Source organism: Bos indicus x Bos taurus, chromosome 21 (genome assembly GCF_003369695.1).
Source record: "Bos indicus x Bos taurus breed Angus x Brahman F1 hybrid chromosome 21, Bos_hybrid_MaternalHap_v2.0, whole genome shotgun sequence".
In the NCBI taxonomy this organism is placed as follows: domain Eukaryota; kingdom Metazoa; phylum Chordata; class Mammalia; order Artiodactyla; family Bovidae; genus Bos; species Bos indicus x Bos taurus.
The window spans coordinates 33,177,623-33,194,000 of record NC_040096.1 but is presented as its reverse complement, the minus strand read 5'-3'; the positions used below and the strand labels follow the sequence as shown (position 1 = coordinate 33,194,000).

The 16,378-nt window shown below is 44.4% G+C and overlaps 1 protein-coding gene across 2 annotated transcripts in view; it reads right to left on the bottom strand.

The window, feature by feature from the left end:
- The window catches only part of SNUPN (snurportin 1), a 28,860-nt gene extending 17,572 nt beyond the window's left edge, over positions 1-11,288 (bottom strand). Inside the window, exons 1-2 of one of the 2 annotated variants that reach the window (XM_027521050.1) lie at positions 11,218-11,288; positions 7-1,318 (exon numbers count right to left, since the gene is read on the bottom strand). The gene's annotated coding sequence lies outside the window, so the exon portion shown is untranslated. Of the gene's footprint in view, positions 1-6; positions 1,393-11,217 lie in introns of those variants that run through there. The other variant, XM_027521051.1, reaches the window with a different exon arrangement.
- Positions 11,289-16,378: the final 5,090 nt, after the last annotated feature.

Here is a 16,378-nt window from a genome sequence, read left to right as displayed (position 1 = left end):
ACCCACCTTGCGCTGGTAGTTTCCGGCTCCTCTCGCCGTTGAGAACTCTGGGAGTTACTCGGGGATTCGGTCACAGGTTTGCGGTTACTTCCGTCCTCAACGGCCGGGTATTTTCCAGTCCGCTCGGATTTGGGGTCCGCCTTCTCCTCCTGTGTTGTGACCCGCCTGCAAGGTGACTTGGCTGGGCCGAGGCCTCACTCCTTGGCACAAGCTGCTCCAGGTTTCTTCGGCTAACAACAGGAACTCCGATCTCGTGCCCGGGCATTCAAGTTCCTCCAGCGCCTGCGTCCTGTCGCCTCCCCCAGATCCGCAGTCCTTAAGGGTCCAGCTGCAGTCCGCTTCCACTCCCGTGCCCGTGCTTATACGGGCAATGCAAGTTGCCCTGAATGACTGCTCCTCCTCACCCGCCCGCGGATCCCTAAGTCTCAGTCGTCCCCTCCCCATTTCAGTTCAAGGTTTCCTTAGAACACTGGAAACCTTGATTACAGCCCGTTAGCCGGCTGTGAGCTTGGCAATGGTAGGGACCTGGTTTGATTTCTGCCTCCGGCAAACGGCAAGGTACTGGTGAAGGAATGATTGAATTGGTGCTAAGGGTAGAGGGAAGCAGCTGAGGTTTAGGAAGTTAATCAAACTAGACAGCGGCCTTTGTAAACTAGGACCGTAGAGATGCAAAATAGAAATGTGAATAGCCATTTATTGAATACTTACGTTGAAGTGGATACCGAGTTTCACACGCCCTATCTTATTTAAACTTAAAATAATACAAGGAAGTAGAGACTGAAGCGAGAGAGGTTGAGTAACGGTGGAAGTCACACAGCTTTTGAGCCAAATAGTTAAGTTTGCGGCATGGTTGTCTCACAAGGAAGTTGATTATTACTATACTACAGAAACAGTGTTGGCACGTTTTGAGTCCAAGGAATGCCAAGGTGTGGATGTGTTGCATATTTTATATACACGATTCCATCCATTTGGAGGTAAGATTGATGGAAGGGTAGAGGGGTCCCGGAAGACCAATTAAAAAAAAAAAAAATTTAGAATTTATATAGGTGAGCTTTAACTTGCAATGATTAGGCTGTGCACTAGGTTATTTGATGCATTGGCAGATAAAAGCTGATTTATGAGACCGACTTTGATACCAGGATATTAAGTATTTTGTGTCTTAGAACCACAATTCTCTACCCACCACCACGGAGGTCACAGAAAATAAAAGCCCTATACATTGGAGGAAAATAGACTGACATGGACAAACTCACACACTGAGGTCCAGGAGAACGGCTCCAGTCCATCATTCACACCAGATGAATAACTTCCCATGTCACTGAAAAAAACAAACTAAATGGCACTCAGCCCAGGAGCTCATTTGGGGCCAGTTTACCATAAGGGGAACTATGCTCTACCTGCAACAATGATACCGTAACTGTAGACTCTTGCACTCCACAAGGTTGGCCACATACACCTGTATTTAATGTCTTTAAACCAATTTACTTTTTAGAAAAGCCTAGTACTTTAATTGTGCCCATCTTTGCATGACATGTTCCCTTGGTTTCTCTAATTTTCTTGAGATCTCTAGTCTTTCTCATTCCATTGTTTTCCTCTATTTCTTTGCATTGGTCACTAAGGAAGGCTTTCTTATCTCTCCTTGCTATTCTTTGGAATTCTGCATTCAAATGGGTATATCTTTCCTTTTCTCCTTTGCCTTTAACTTCTTTTTTCAGGTATTTGTAAGGCCTCCTCAGACAACCATTTTGCCTTTGTATTTCTTTTCCTTGGGGATGGTCTTGATCACTGCCTCCTGTACAATGTCACAAACCTCTGTCCATGGTTCTTCAGGCACTCTATCAATAAAGGACAGAAATGATGTGGACCTAACAGAAGCAGAAATATTAAGAAGAGGTGGCAAGAATACACAGAACAACTATACAAAAAAGATCTTCATGACCCAGATAACCACAATGGTGTGATCACTCACCTAGAGCCAGACATCCTGGAATTTAAAGTCAAGTGGGCCTTAGGAAGCATCACTACAAACAATGCTAGTGGAAGAGATGGAATTCCAGTTGAGCTATTTCAAATCCTAAAAGATGATGTTGCCAGCAAATTTGGAAAACAGCAGTGGCCACAGGACTGGAAAAGGTCAGTTTTCATTCCAATCCCAAAGAAAGGCAATGCCAAAGAATGCTCAAACTACCACACAGTTGCACTCATCTCACATGCTAGCAAAGTAATGCTCAAAATTCTCCAAGCCAGGCTTCAATAGTACATGAACTGGGAACTTCCAGATGTTCAAGCTTGATTTAGAAAGGCAGAGAAACCAGACATTAAAGTTCTAACATCTGTTGAATCATTGAAAAAGCAAGAGAGTTCCAGAAAAACATATATTTCTGCTTTATTGACTATGCCAAAGCCTTTGACTGTGGATCACAACAAATTGGAAAATTCGTCAAGAGATGGGAATACCAGACCACCTTATCTGCCTCCTGAGAAGTCTGTCAGGAAGCAACAGTTAGAACTGGACATGGAACAACAGACTGGTTCCAAATAAGAAAAGAAGTATGTCAAGGCTATCACCCTGCTTATTTAATTTACATGCAGAGTACATCACTCGAATGAAGCACAAACTGGAATCAAGATTGCTGGGAGAAATATCAATAACCTTAGATACCCAGATGACACCACCCTTATGGCAGAAAGTGAAGAGGAACTAAAGAGCCTCATGATGAAAGTGAAAGAGGAAAATTAAAAAGTTGGCTTAAAACTCAACATTCAGAAAACTAAGATCATGGCATCTGGTCCCATCACTTCATGACAAATAGATGGGGAAACAGTGGAAACAGTGAAAGACTTTATATTTGGGGGCTCCAAAATCACTGCAGATGGTGACTGCAGCCATGAAATTAAAAGATGCTTGCTCCTTGGAAGAAAAGCTATGACCAACCTAGATAGCATATTAAAAAGCAGAGACATTACTTTGCAAAGGTCCGTCTAAAGCTATGGTTTTTCCAGTGGTCATGTATGGATGTGAGATTTGGACTATAAAGAAAGCCAAGTGCTGAAAAATTGATGCTTTTGAACTGTGGTGTTGGAGAAGACTCTTGAGAGTCCCTTGGACTGCAAGGAGTTCCAACCAGTCCATCCTAAAGGAAATCAGTCCTGAATATTCATTGGAAAGATTGATGCTGAAGCTGAAACTCCCATACTTTGGCCACCTGATGCACAGAACTGACTCTTTGGAAAAGATCCTGATGCTGGGAAAAATTGAAGGCCAGAGAAGGGGATGACAGAGGATGAGATGGTTGGATTGGCATCACCAACTCGATGGACATGAGTTTGAGTAAGCTCCGGGAGTTGGTAATGGACAGGGAAGTTTGGCATGCTGCAGTCCATGGGATCGCAAAGAGTCCGACACAGCTGAGCGACTGAACTGAACTAACTGAGTACATTTATTTGAAAGAAGAACACCATAAAATTACCTTAAATCACTTCCCACTTTAATAGAAAGTACCTATGAACTCAATAGTGAAGATAGTATAATGTTATAATCTAGATACTGATGTATACAAAAAAGTGTAAGGCTGTAGACTTTGTAAAAATCAGATTAGCAAATGTTGGAGAAGTCATAAGGAGTAACACAGAATTCTTCTTTTATATAATTAGAAAATTCACAGCAAACATCTACTTTCTCAAGTTAAGACTTAATATTATTTAAGGTGTAATTTGGGGATTTCCCTAGCAGTCTAGTAGTTAAGACTCTGGTTCCATCCCTAGTCAGGGAACTAAGATCCTGCATGCTGAGCCACATGGCCAAAAAAAAAAAAGGTGGAATTTGTGTACCCCCTAAAATCTGGTAGGGTTTCCCAGGTGGTGCAGTGGTAAAGAATCTACCTGGCGATGTAGGAGACACCAGAGAACTCGGGTTCTATTCCTGTGTCAGGAAGATCCCCTGGAGAAGGAAATGGCAACCCACTCCAGCATTCTTGCCTGGGAAATCCAATGGACAGAGGGACATGGTGGGTTACTGTCCTTGGGGTTGCAGAAGAGTCGGACAGGACTGAGTGACTGAGCACACAAAATCTAGTAAGCACCTACAGGCAGAAGAATCTCTACCTTGAAAATAGGAGATTGAGAGTCTTTCCAGAGGGGGCGGGGCCAAGGCTACAGGAGAGGGCGGGGGGGTGGGGAAGAAAAGGGAATTCCAACCTGTGGAATCTTGGGGGTCCCCGAGGTCGGCTCCTTCCCTTTGAAACTGTGAATGGTGCCAGGGACAGAGCCTCTAGCGACTCTTGGGGGAGGGTTGAAAATTTTTTTTTTAATAAAAAGAAAAAAAAAAAAAAAATAGGAGATTGAGGGCAGAAAGGTGTCCACCCTTTTCCCAAAGAAGCACCCTGAGTGTCACTCAATTAACAAATATGTGTTTAATGCCTGCTGTTGGTCAGGTACTGTGCCAGGCCCAAGAGATACCATAATGACCAAGACTGAGTTGATGCCTGCCTTTCAGGAACTCACAGCCCAACTGTGGTAGGAAAGATAAACATAGATGCCATAGCTGAATGCAGACCAGTACCAGGGAGCTCAGGTAACTGGGCAGAGAATGAGTTGGGTGGAGCTGCTGAAGCTACAGTGTTTGGGAAACTCTTCTCCTAGGAGGTAACATCTGAATCTAGACCTAAATAATGAAAAAAGGAGCCAGTCATAAGGATAGGAAGACCAACCATTTCCAGTGGAAGGCACCATGGGTGCAAAGAGAGGCTTTGTGTGAAGGGTAGACAGAAAGCCTTTATACGGTTCATGAGGTTCCCTCGGCAAGTATACAGGATGGTTTGCCATTCCCTCCTCCAGTGGATCATGTTTGTCAGAACTCTGTGCCATGACCCGTTCGTCTTGGTTGGCGCTACACTGCAGGGCTCATAGCTTCACTGAGTTATGCAGGCCCCTTCACCATGACAAGGCAGTGATCCATGAAGGGGTGAACTGTAAAGAAGGTAGAACACCAAAGAATTGACGCCTTCGAACTGTGGTGCTAGAGAAGACTTCTGAAAGTCCCTTGGACAGCAAAGAGATCAATCAGTCATCAACCTTAAGGGAAATCAACCCTGAATACTGACTGGAAGGACTGATGCTGCTGAAGCTGAAGCACCAGTATTTTGGTCATCTGATTTGAACAGCCTACTCATTGGGAAAGTCTCTGATGCTGGGAAAGATTGAGGGCTGGAGAAGAGGGCGTCAGAGGATGAGATGGCTGGATGGCATCACCGATGCAATGGACCTGAACTTGGGCAAACTTCGGGAGATGGTGAGGGACAGGGAGGCCTGGCGTGCTGCAGTCGACGGGGTCGCAAAGAGTCATATACGACTGGGTGACTGAACAACAACAACAGACAGAAAGCCAGCAGGAGGGGGAAGCAGGAGGCAAAGGGAGTCACAGAGGCAGGTGGGACACAGGCCTGTGGGCCAAAAGGAGTTCAGATTTTACCTCTGTTACAAAGGTTTTTAAACAGCTATAACATAACCAAAATTGAGCTGCAGAGAGAGTACACTGGCTATTGGATAGAGAACTGAATTCAGCCAAGCGAGCATGGAGGTCAGGAGGTCAGTAAGCAGCACTAGCACTCAAGTTGTGGCAGTGGACATTATGGGAAGGGCTGGATTGGGGATATAGTCTAGAAAAGAAACCAAGAGGGCTTACTGTTCTTAAAAGGAAGATGTCACTAAGAATTATACATGTGTAAAAGTCTAGCCCCCAGCGAAGACTTTCCCCTTGAAGTTACTGAAATTGAAAAGGGAACTGCTTTCCCCTATGTAATTCAATATTTAAGGCCTGGAGGGGGAAACTGAGACTGTGGAGTTGAAATAACTCCCTGAGGCCATCACCTACGCCATCTTAAGGACCAGTGCTTCTCACTGCCCACTTGGAGACACCTGCAGGAGGGGGCTTTTTCAGCTGTTTGTGGCAGGAAGGAGAAGTTGAACTGAGAGCGTGACAAAGTCGTGTATCAGTGGGAGGGGTCCCATGAGCCAGGATGCAGTAACTCAGTCATAGGAGACTATTAAGTTCTGGGACATGGCAAACCTCTTCTCCACCCCAGCATGGTTCCTGGGGCTCAGCTCTGGGTTGCAGGAAGCATGTCAGAGTGATTAAGGTTTTAGGCTCTGGAGTTGGATGGCTTGGGTCTAAATTTTAACTCAGTTACTCGCTGGCTCTGGGGCCTGCATGTTTATTTCATCTCCATATGCCTCAGTTTCCCACTTTGTAAAATGTGGCTAATAGCACCTACCTCATAAGATTATTATAGTTAAGTGAGTCATTCCAGGGAAGGTCTTTAGAACAGTACCTGGCACAGGCTAAGTCCTCAAAAATGTTGTTTTGTTTGTAGGCAGAGGAACCAGAGATCAAATTGCCAACATCCTCTGGATCATCGAAAAAGCAAGAGAGTTCCAGAAAAACATCTATTTCTGCCTTTGACTGTGTGCTGCTACTGCTGCTAAGGCACTTCAGTCGTGTCTGACTCTGCGACCCCATAGACGGCAGCCCACCATGCTCCCCTGTCCCTGGGATTCTCCAGGCAAGAACACTGGAGTGGGTTGCCATTTCCTTCTCCAATACATGAAAGTGAAAAGTGAAAGTGAAGTCACTCAGTCATGTCCAACTCTTAGTGACCCCATGGACTGCAGCCTACCAGGCTCCTCCGCCCATGGGATTTTCCAGGCAAGAGTACTGTGTGGATCACAATAAACTGTGGAAAATTATGAAAGAGATGGGAACACAGACCGCCTGACCTGCCTCTTGAGAAACCTATATGCAGGTCAGGAAGCAACAGTTAGAACTGGACATGGAACAACAGACTGGTTCCAAATAGGAAAAGGAGTACGTCAAGGCTGTATATTGTCACCCTGTTTATTTAACTTCTATGCAGAGTACATCATGAGAAACACTGGGCTGGAAGAAGAACAAACTGGAATCAAGATTGCCAGGAGAAATATCAATAACCTCAGATACCCAGATGACACCACCCTTATGGCAGAAAGTGAAGAGGAACTAAAAAGCCTCTTGATGAAAGTGAAAGAGGAGGGTGAAAAAGGAGGGTGAAAAAGTTGGCTTAAAGCTCAACATTCAGACAGCAAAGATCATGGCATCTGGTCTCATCACTTCTTGGCAAATAGATGGGGAAACAGTGTCAGACTTTATATTTTGGGGCTCCAAAATCACTGCAGATGGTGATTGCAGCCATGAAATTAAAAGATGCTTACTCCTTGGAAGGAAAGTTATGACCAACCTAGATAACATATTCGAAAGCAGAGACATTACTTTGCCAACAAAGGTCCGTCTAGTCAAGGCTATGGTTTTTCCAGTGGTCATGTATGGATGTGAGAGTTGGACTGTGAAGAAAGCTGAGCACTGAAAAATTGATGCTTTTGAACTGTGGTGTTAGAGAAGACTCTTGAGAGTCCCTTGGACTGGAAGGAGATCCAACCAGTCCATCCTAAAGGAGACCAGTCCTGGGTGTTCACTGGAAGGACTGATGCTGAGGCTGAAACTCCAATACTTTGGCCACCTCATGCAAAGAGTTGACTCATTGGAAAAGACCCTGATGCTGGGAGGGATTGGGGGCAGGAGGAGAAGGGGATGACAGAGGATGAGATGGCTGGATGGCACTACCGACTCGATGCACATGGGTTTGGGTGAACTCCAGGAGTTGGTGATGGACAGGGAGGCCTGGCGTGCTGCGATTCATGGGGTCGCAAAGAGTCAGACACGACCGAGCGACTGAACTGAACTGAACTGAATAAGATAACCTTTCTCCAACTTCCCTGGTGGTCCAGTGGTTAAGGCTCTGCTTCCAGGACTTCCCTGGTAGTCCAGAGGCTAAGATTCCATGCTCCCAGTGCAGGGGGCCTGGGTTTGCCTGGTCAGGGTACTAGATCCCACAGGCTGCAGCTAAAGGTCCCAAGTGCCACATCTAAGACCCAGCACAGCCAAATAAATAAGTAAATATATTTTTTTTTTAAAAACTGCAGACAGCAGTGCTTACCCAGATTAAAGGGTTTGAAGCAGCTTGTCCAAGTTATGTACAGCCAGAAAGCCATAGGGCCAGGATTTTAATCCAGGCCCCACTGATTCCAACGTCCTAATCTTTACTCTGCAAGATCAACCGAACAACCAGTGGTTAGGACTCTTGAGTTTTGTTTTTTCTATTTGGATTCATTTTTGTTGTTTATTTATTGGCTGCGCTGGGTCTTCATCGCCGTGAGTGGCGGCAAGTTGTGGCAAGCAGGGGCCACTCACTGCCTTGGCTTCTCTTGTTGCAGAACTTGGGCTCTAGGGCATGCAGGCTCTGTAGTTGCTGTGCACCGGCTTAGCTGCCCTGAGGCGTGTGGAATCTTCCTAGTTTAGTCACTCAGTCATGTCGGACTGTCACTCTGTCGTCCCCTTCTCCTGCCTTCAGTCTTTCCCAGCATCAGGGTCTTTTCTAATGAGTAGGCTCTTCGCATCAGGTGGCCAAAGTATTGGAACTTCAGCATCTTCCCAGACTGGGGATCAAACTGGCAAGCAGACTCCCAACCACTGGACCACCTGAGAAGTCTGTTAGAACTCTGATCTTTCACCACCCAGAATCCCATAAGCCTCGAGACATGACCAAAAAAAAAAAAAGCAAATTCTCAGGCCCACTCCAGACCTCTTAAATCAGAAATTCAGAAGGAATGGGAAGCATCTGTTTTCACGGGCTCTCCGAGTGAGTCTGATGCCTGCTCAAGTTGAGAACTGCTCTAAGCCATAAGTGTATGGAACTTGGAGCCAGCAGCAAGCAAATCCAAGGTGCATGTGTGTGTAAATAAGTGACTGGGGTTTCGATAGTGGCTCAGTGGTAAAGAATCCGCCTGTCAATACGTGAGACATGGGTTCGATCCCTGATCTGGGAAGATCCCACATGCCACGGAGCAACTGAGCCTGTGGCCCAGAACTGTTGAGCCTGTGCTATGGAACCTGGGAGCCGCAGTTACTGAAGCCTGCAGGCTCTAGAGCCTGTGCTCCAACAAGAGAAGGCACAATGCGAAGTCTGTGCACTGAAACTAGAGAGTAGCCCTTGCTTGCCACAACTGAAGAAAAGCTTGAGCAGCAAGGAAGACCCGGCACAGCCAAAATAAATAAAAATACTTTAAAAACTTAAATAACTAGAACTGAGAAAAAAAAAAAAAAAGAACCAGAACTGAAACAACTGAAACTGTAAAACTTGTAGAAGAAACCACAAGGGAAAATCTTTATGACATTGAATTTGCCAGTGGTTTCTTGGTTACGACACCGAAAGCACAGGCAACAGAAAAAAGTAGATAAATTGGACTCCATCAAAAGTAAAAACTTCTGTACATCAAAGGACACTATGGGGAATTCCCTGGCAGTCCAGTGATTAGAACTCTGTGCTTCCACTCCCAGGGGCCCAGGTTCAATCCTGGTTGGGGAACTAAGATTCCCTAAAGCCGCATGGCATGGCCAAAAAAAAAAAACCCAGAACGCAAAAATAAGGACGTTGTCAAGAGTGAATAGACAACCTACAGAGAAAATTTTGTAAATCAAATATCTGACAAATGGCTAGTATCCAGAATATAAAAAAGAACTACAGCTCAACCAAAAAGACCTATCTTAAAACAGGCAGGAGAGGACTTCCTTGTTGGTACAGTGGATGAGTCTGCCTGCCAATGCAGGGGACATGGATTTGGTCCGGGCTCTAGGGAGATACCACGTGCCTCAGACAACTAAGCCCATGCACCACAACTACTGAAGCCCACGCTCTAGAGCCTACGAGCTGCAGCTACTGAAGCCAGCATGCCCTAGAACTGGTGCTCTGAAACAAGAGAAACCACAGTCATGAGAAGCCTGCATACCACATCTAGAGAGTAGCCCCCTCTCGACACTAGAGAAAGCCCTCAAGCAGCAGGGAGAATCCAGCACAGCCATAAAAAAAAATAAAGTAACCCAAGGTAAGAAGCTCAGATCTAAGATTTTCCATTGTCCTCTCCCTATGGGGTCAGGAGAGCATTCTTCTGCTAGCTTCCATGGATGACAATATGCACAGAATGCTGCCACCCAGCGAAGATCACCAGGCCAGAGCCTTTATTGGGGCTCCATTACATAGAAATGGTTAACTGTCAAAATAGGTAACTAGTGGAATTTGCTCTATGACTCAGGGGACTCAAACCGGTGCTCTCTGACAACATGGAGGGGTGGGAAGGGGTGGGAGGTGGGAGGGAGGTTCAAGAGAGAAGGGGCATATGTATACCCATGGCTGATCCATATTGAGGTATGGCAGAAATCAATACAACATTGTAAAGCAATTATCCTTCAATTAAAAATAAATTAAAAAATGAATGGTTAACTGTCCACCTCGGGGCAGTTTTCAGCCCCTTCAAGACTACAGCTATTATTCCAAAACTCCCACCCTTCATCATGGTGTGGGTGTGGCTCAGAGCCCCACCCTAACTCACACTGCTGTTATCTGACTGTGCCAAAGGCACCAGGCAAACAAAGACATTCCTATCAGACATGACAGTCCAAAGGTTTAGGGATTACCTCCCAGAAGAAAGGGTGATGACCTTTTGGGGCAAAGTTATATTCTTCTTTTTTTTTTTAAATATTTGTTATTTTGACTTCCTGGTGGCTCAGACGGTAAAGCGTCTGCCTGCAGTGCCGGAGACCTGGGGTGATCCCTGGGTTGGGAAGATCCCCTGGAGAAGGAAATGGCAACCCACTCCAGTATTCTTGCCTGGAAAATTCCATAGACTGAGGAGACTGGTAGGCTACAGTCCATGGGGTCTCAAAGAGTCGGACACGACTGAGCGATTTCACTTTTTTTGGTTTATTTTAGCTGTGGTGGTGGATCTTTATTTGTTGTGACATGTGAGTTGTTTTTTTTTTTTAGTTGCAGTATGAGAACTCTGAGTTGTGGCTCATGGAATTTAGTTTCCTGACCAGGGATTGAACCCAGGGCCCTGGCATTGGGAACACAGAGTGTCAGCCACAGAACCACCATGGAAGTCCCCAAAGTTAAATTCTTTACTACACCATAATACCAGTGAGAAGTGGCTATGGCAAATAAGCGTGATAACTGTTCAGAATGACCAGACCCTGGGAGACCCAGAGTGAAGCCTGTTAGATTCTCCTCTGGCTTGCTCAGCTCCCAAATCCTCAGCTGCTAGTAAGTCCAGAGATGTAAACAGCCAACTTACTGTAGCCTTTGTCTTCTTCAGATAGGGACCGGGACTTCTCTGTATTAATTTCTCACGAGCTTTGAGAGCACCATGCCTATCACCAGGGCAGGAGCTAAGGAGAGACAAATGAAGGGTGCAAAATTTAAGCAGGTGCTCATTTTTGGGGTCTAGCAAGTGCCCTGGGTGCCTTCTCCCCTTTAAAAAAAATATTTATATGGCTGCACCAGATCTTAGTTGCAGCATGCAGGATACAGTTCCCTGTTGTTGCTTAGTTGCTAAGTCGTGTCCAACTCTTTGCGACCCTATGGACCATAGCCTGCCAGACTCTTCTGCCCATGGGATTTTCCAGGCAAGAATACTGGAGTAGGTTACCATTTCTTTCTCAAGAGGATTTTCCCAACCTAGGGATCGAACCTGTGTCTTTTGCTTGGCAGGTGGTTTCTTTACCACTGAGCCACATGGGAAGCCCACATTTAAGGCTGAGTTGTGAGGCATGCAGGATCTTGGTTCCCCGACCAGGGATCAAACCTGTGCTCCCTGCGTTGGGAGCTCACTAGACCACTAGGGAAGTCCCTCCTTTGCCTCACCTTGATCCAGCCCAGCTGGTCACTACAAAGAGGTTAAATTTGAAGCAGTTATTAAACACCTACTGTATGCAAGTCCTCATCCTGGGGCCCATGGTGGTGACACAGCTAATTTTCCATCATGCCTGAGCCACACTCTTGGGCAGTCACACTAGCCACAGGCAACTTGAGACTAATATTAAAATACCATGCAAGTTAACTGCTGCTGCTGGGGGATGAGACAAATGCAGTTCAGCCAAGTTGCCAGTTTTCACAGCCAAGGCATCCTAGACCAGCTGACAGCCAGCCAGCCTACCTCCAGACTTGAGACAGCATAGTCAAAGTCAGCAGAGTCATTAATCCAATACACACTCAATCACAGAATCTAAGTGAGCCCAGCAAAGATCTGAAGTGCCAGGTGACCTGTAAATTCATGAGCTAAATCAATCCTTACTGTTTTAACTCTGAGTTTTGGGTTGGGTTTGTTATACACCGTTATTGAGGCAATAGATAACTGATACAGAAATTGGCCAGACCAAACCAACACAATAATAGGAAGCAACTATCCTTTGATTAAAAATAAATAAATTAAAAAAAAATTGCTCAGACCAGAGGTGCATGTGACTAAGTAGGCACAGAACTGGGCAATGCCAAAAGCTCTGACCTAAGTACTTACAGAATGAGGCCTGAGCTCTCTTCTTTCCTTTTGTTGCTACTCCCCTGGCTTGTACAGCCCCCAAACCCTCAGTTGCTCTTGACTACTGTGGTCAGAGGCATTTTTACCTCGACATAGCTCACACGCAAAATCATGTGCAAAGGCCTCAGGGGGAAATGGCAGCCTGGGACCTGCTTTTGTCCACAACGTTCCCAGGTCAGCTTGGTCCTGTAATTTTTTTTTTTTTTTTTGCTATGCCACAGGGCATGTGGGATCCTAATTTCCCAACCAGGGATCGAACCCACGGCCCCTGTTTTAGAAGCTCAGAAGTCTTAACCACCAGGCTGCCAGGGAAATCCCGGTCCTATCGTTTTGATTCTTCAGATCCAGCCAGAGTCTCTTGGACATCCCTTGACAATGAGGCCTGCCCAAGAGTCCATCTGGGCACACAAGATCATTAGAGGGCTTTGTGATATCGTCACATCTTCATTTCACAGATGAGCAAACAAGGCTCTGAGGTGGGAGGAAGCTTATTTGTGATTAAACAGTCAATAAAAGATGGAGCCTATGTTCCGCCCCTGGAAACAACAATTTCTTAAATATTCCAAGTTAAAATACCATAGTAATTTGAAAAAGGTTGAAGTGTTATTAAGGGCACTTTTTCAAACTTTAACAAAGGTTTTGACTCATCAGTGGATTGTGAAATTAACTTAGTAGGTTGGGACCAGCATTTAAAAAAATTAATAATGACACATAGTTTTATAAAACTTTTGTTTCAGTTATCTACATATTAATACTTAGGAAGCTGGCCTAAGTTGTGATGGCACACCAGGCTCCCAGAGGCTGAGGAAAGCTGACCATTCTTTTTTTTTTCCCCTTGTGATGAGAAACTTTTAGTATCTACCTAGTTATTTATTTATTTTGGCTGCACTGCAGCAGCATGCAGAGTAGGGATCAAACCCAGGCCCCAGCAGTGAAAGTGCTGAGTCCTAACCACCAGCACCAGGGAATTAATTCCCAAGCTGACCTTTCCTTGATTCACTGAATTTGGGGAAGAAATGATTTTCAGTTCCCTGAGCTCTTTGTCCAAGCCTCTTTCTAAGAGAGGTTAGTGTCACTCCTTTTCTCTTTAATGAGAGCATTTCAGTCACTCTTTGATTAAGAACACTGCTTTTTAAAGCTGTTTCTTTTCCAAAAACTTGCTGCAGGTATAAACGTTGGACTGAGATCATACAAAACTGTAATTTATCTTAGCATAATGCACAATCTTCATAGAAAAGTTGGAAAATACTGAAAAGCACAAAGAAAAAGATTAAAACCCAATACTACTACTACCCAGAGACAATATTTTTTCCATTATTTTGTCTATGCTTATATGTCTTCAAAAAATGCGGACACTATTAGTACTGTTTTACGTTTTATTTATTAACTTTTTGAGTCCTTAAATATCTTGTTACAATAATTTTTAATAGTTGTGCTTCATCATAAAGATATCCGGTAATTTAATAGGTCCCCTTTAGACGTATTTTCAATTCTTCCCTATTATATTCTATTTTGGGGGCTTCCCTGGTGGCTCAGACAGTAAAGAATCTGCCTGCAATGTAGGAGACCCAGTTTCAAACCCCGGGTTGGGAAGATCCTGGAGAATTCCCCTGAAGAAGGGAATGGCAACCTACTCCAGTACTCTAGCCTGGAGAATTCCATGGACAGAGGAGCCTGGCAGGCTACAGTCCATGGGGTCGCAGAGTTGGACACGACTGAGCAACTTAAACACACACATACATGGTGATGAAGATCCCTGTAATTAATTTTTTGCAAATATCCATTATTTATGCTGAATTCTTAAAAGGGGCAGTTCTAGGTCAGAAGGTGTATAATGTATGTTTCTAAAGTTCTTGATACATGTAAAACCGCTCTCCTGAGAGCTTGTACGAACTTGCCCTCCTGCCCCCTGTGTAATAAATTTTTGTTAATTATTTATTTTAATTGGAGGATAATTACTTGACAATACTATGATGGTTTTTGCCATACATCAACATGAATCAGCCACAGGTATACATACATCCCCCATCCTGAACTCCTCTCCTACCTCCCTAGTCTTAATATCAATTTTGCCTTATATATTACCACAGAGACATTACTTTGTCAACAAAGGTCCGCCTAGTCAAGGCTATGGTTTTTCCAGTGGTCATGTATGGATGTGAGAGTTGGATTATAAAGAAAGCTGAGTGCTGAAGAATTGATGCTTTTGAACTGTGGTGTTGGAGAAGACTCTTGAGAGTCCCTTGGACTGCAAGGAGATACAACCAGTCCATTCTAAAGATCAGTCCTGAGTGTTCGTTGGAAGGACTGATGTTGAAGCTGAAACTCCAATACTTTGGTCACCTGATGAGAAGAGCTGACTCATTTGAAAAGACCCTGATGCTGGGAAAGATTGAGGACAGGAGGAAAAGGGGACGACAGAGGATGAGATGGTTGGATGGCATCACTGACTCGATGGACATGATTTTGAGTAAGCTCTGGGAATTGGTGATGGACAGGGAAGCCTGGCATGCTGTGGTTCATGGGGTCACCAAGAGTCGGACCTGACTGAGCGACTGACCTGAACTGAATTACCACAGAATCTTCTTTACTTCTCTATGGTTAAGAGATCAGAGACAGAATGCCCATTATATTTTCTGTAAGTTTCAGTTTCCTCCTTAGCATGCTTGATTCCAAATTCTTGGTCAGTTTCCAGAGGTTCGGATTGTGGCGCTGTTGCCATAGGTAGCAGTCAGTTGGAAAGACTCTGGAAAATAATAGAGCCATACGGTGATAAAATGACCTGATGTACCAGTGAGATATTATTCTTTCCAAAAAGAAAGAACTATATTGGAAATTTCTCCAAGTCATTTTGTAAAGAAAGACATGTTTCAAAGCCCCACCAAAAATAGGCAAGTAAGTGGGAAGAGAGTAAAGGACTAATCAAAGGCAGCAGAGAGAACATGAAAAATTAAACTTTTTACAAGTTTAATCTGGAGGCATTCTGTCAAACTAGATGTCACAGATAAGAAAATTTATATTGTTGTTGCGTGTGTTTGAGGATGTTGCTCATTTGGGTGCATCAGTTTGTTGCCTGGAAAGTCATAAACTTGTTGTTGCTTAGTTGCTAAGTCGTCTGACTCTTGCCACTTCACGGACTGTAGCCTGCCAGGCTCCTCTGTCCATGGAATTCTCCAAGAAAGAATACTGGAGTGGGTTGCCATTTCCTTCCCCAGGTGTGTGTGTGTGTGTGTGTGTATAAGAAAATTTTTCATTTTAGCTATTTTTAAGTGTACAATTCAGTGGCATTATATTTGCAATGTTGTACAACCATTATCACTATCTATTTCCAATTTTTTTTCACTGCCCCAATCAGAAACTCTGGACCCATTAAATAATATTTCCCATTCTTTCCCCCCACTCTATATTACCATATTTGTGACAAGGAAAATGGAAGCACATAGAGGCCAAGTAAAATAATCATTACACAGCTAGTTGGGCACAGACCTGGTAGCCTTCCGAATCACTTGTTTTGCAGTGATTTTTTTTTTTTTTTTGGTTTGTTTTTTAAGCCCAAAGTTTCTGGTTACAGGTTCTGGTAAGTTATTTCTTTCCACTCTTTCCCCCCAAAGAGAGAAGAAATAGCTTTTCTAAAGAATCTTGAATTTTACTCCTAACTTTCTAAACCCAGTTTCCTTCATGAGAACTTTGAAGTTGTATCTGCTTGAGTGATAAAGGCAGGATTCAACTACTCCAAAGGGACCAGTCTGCCTTGCCCTGTGGGGTCTAGTGAGAGCTGGAGGGCTATAGGCGGTTTCTGCCTTCTAGAACCACCAAATTCTCCCCCATAAGATCCCTAATTCTAAGAGCCCTGAGGACACTCCTCAAATGGGCAAGAGATTCTGCTCAGCCACCAGAGCTGAGGAGTGGGATTCTTTCT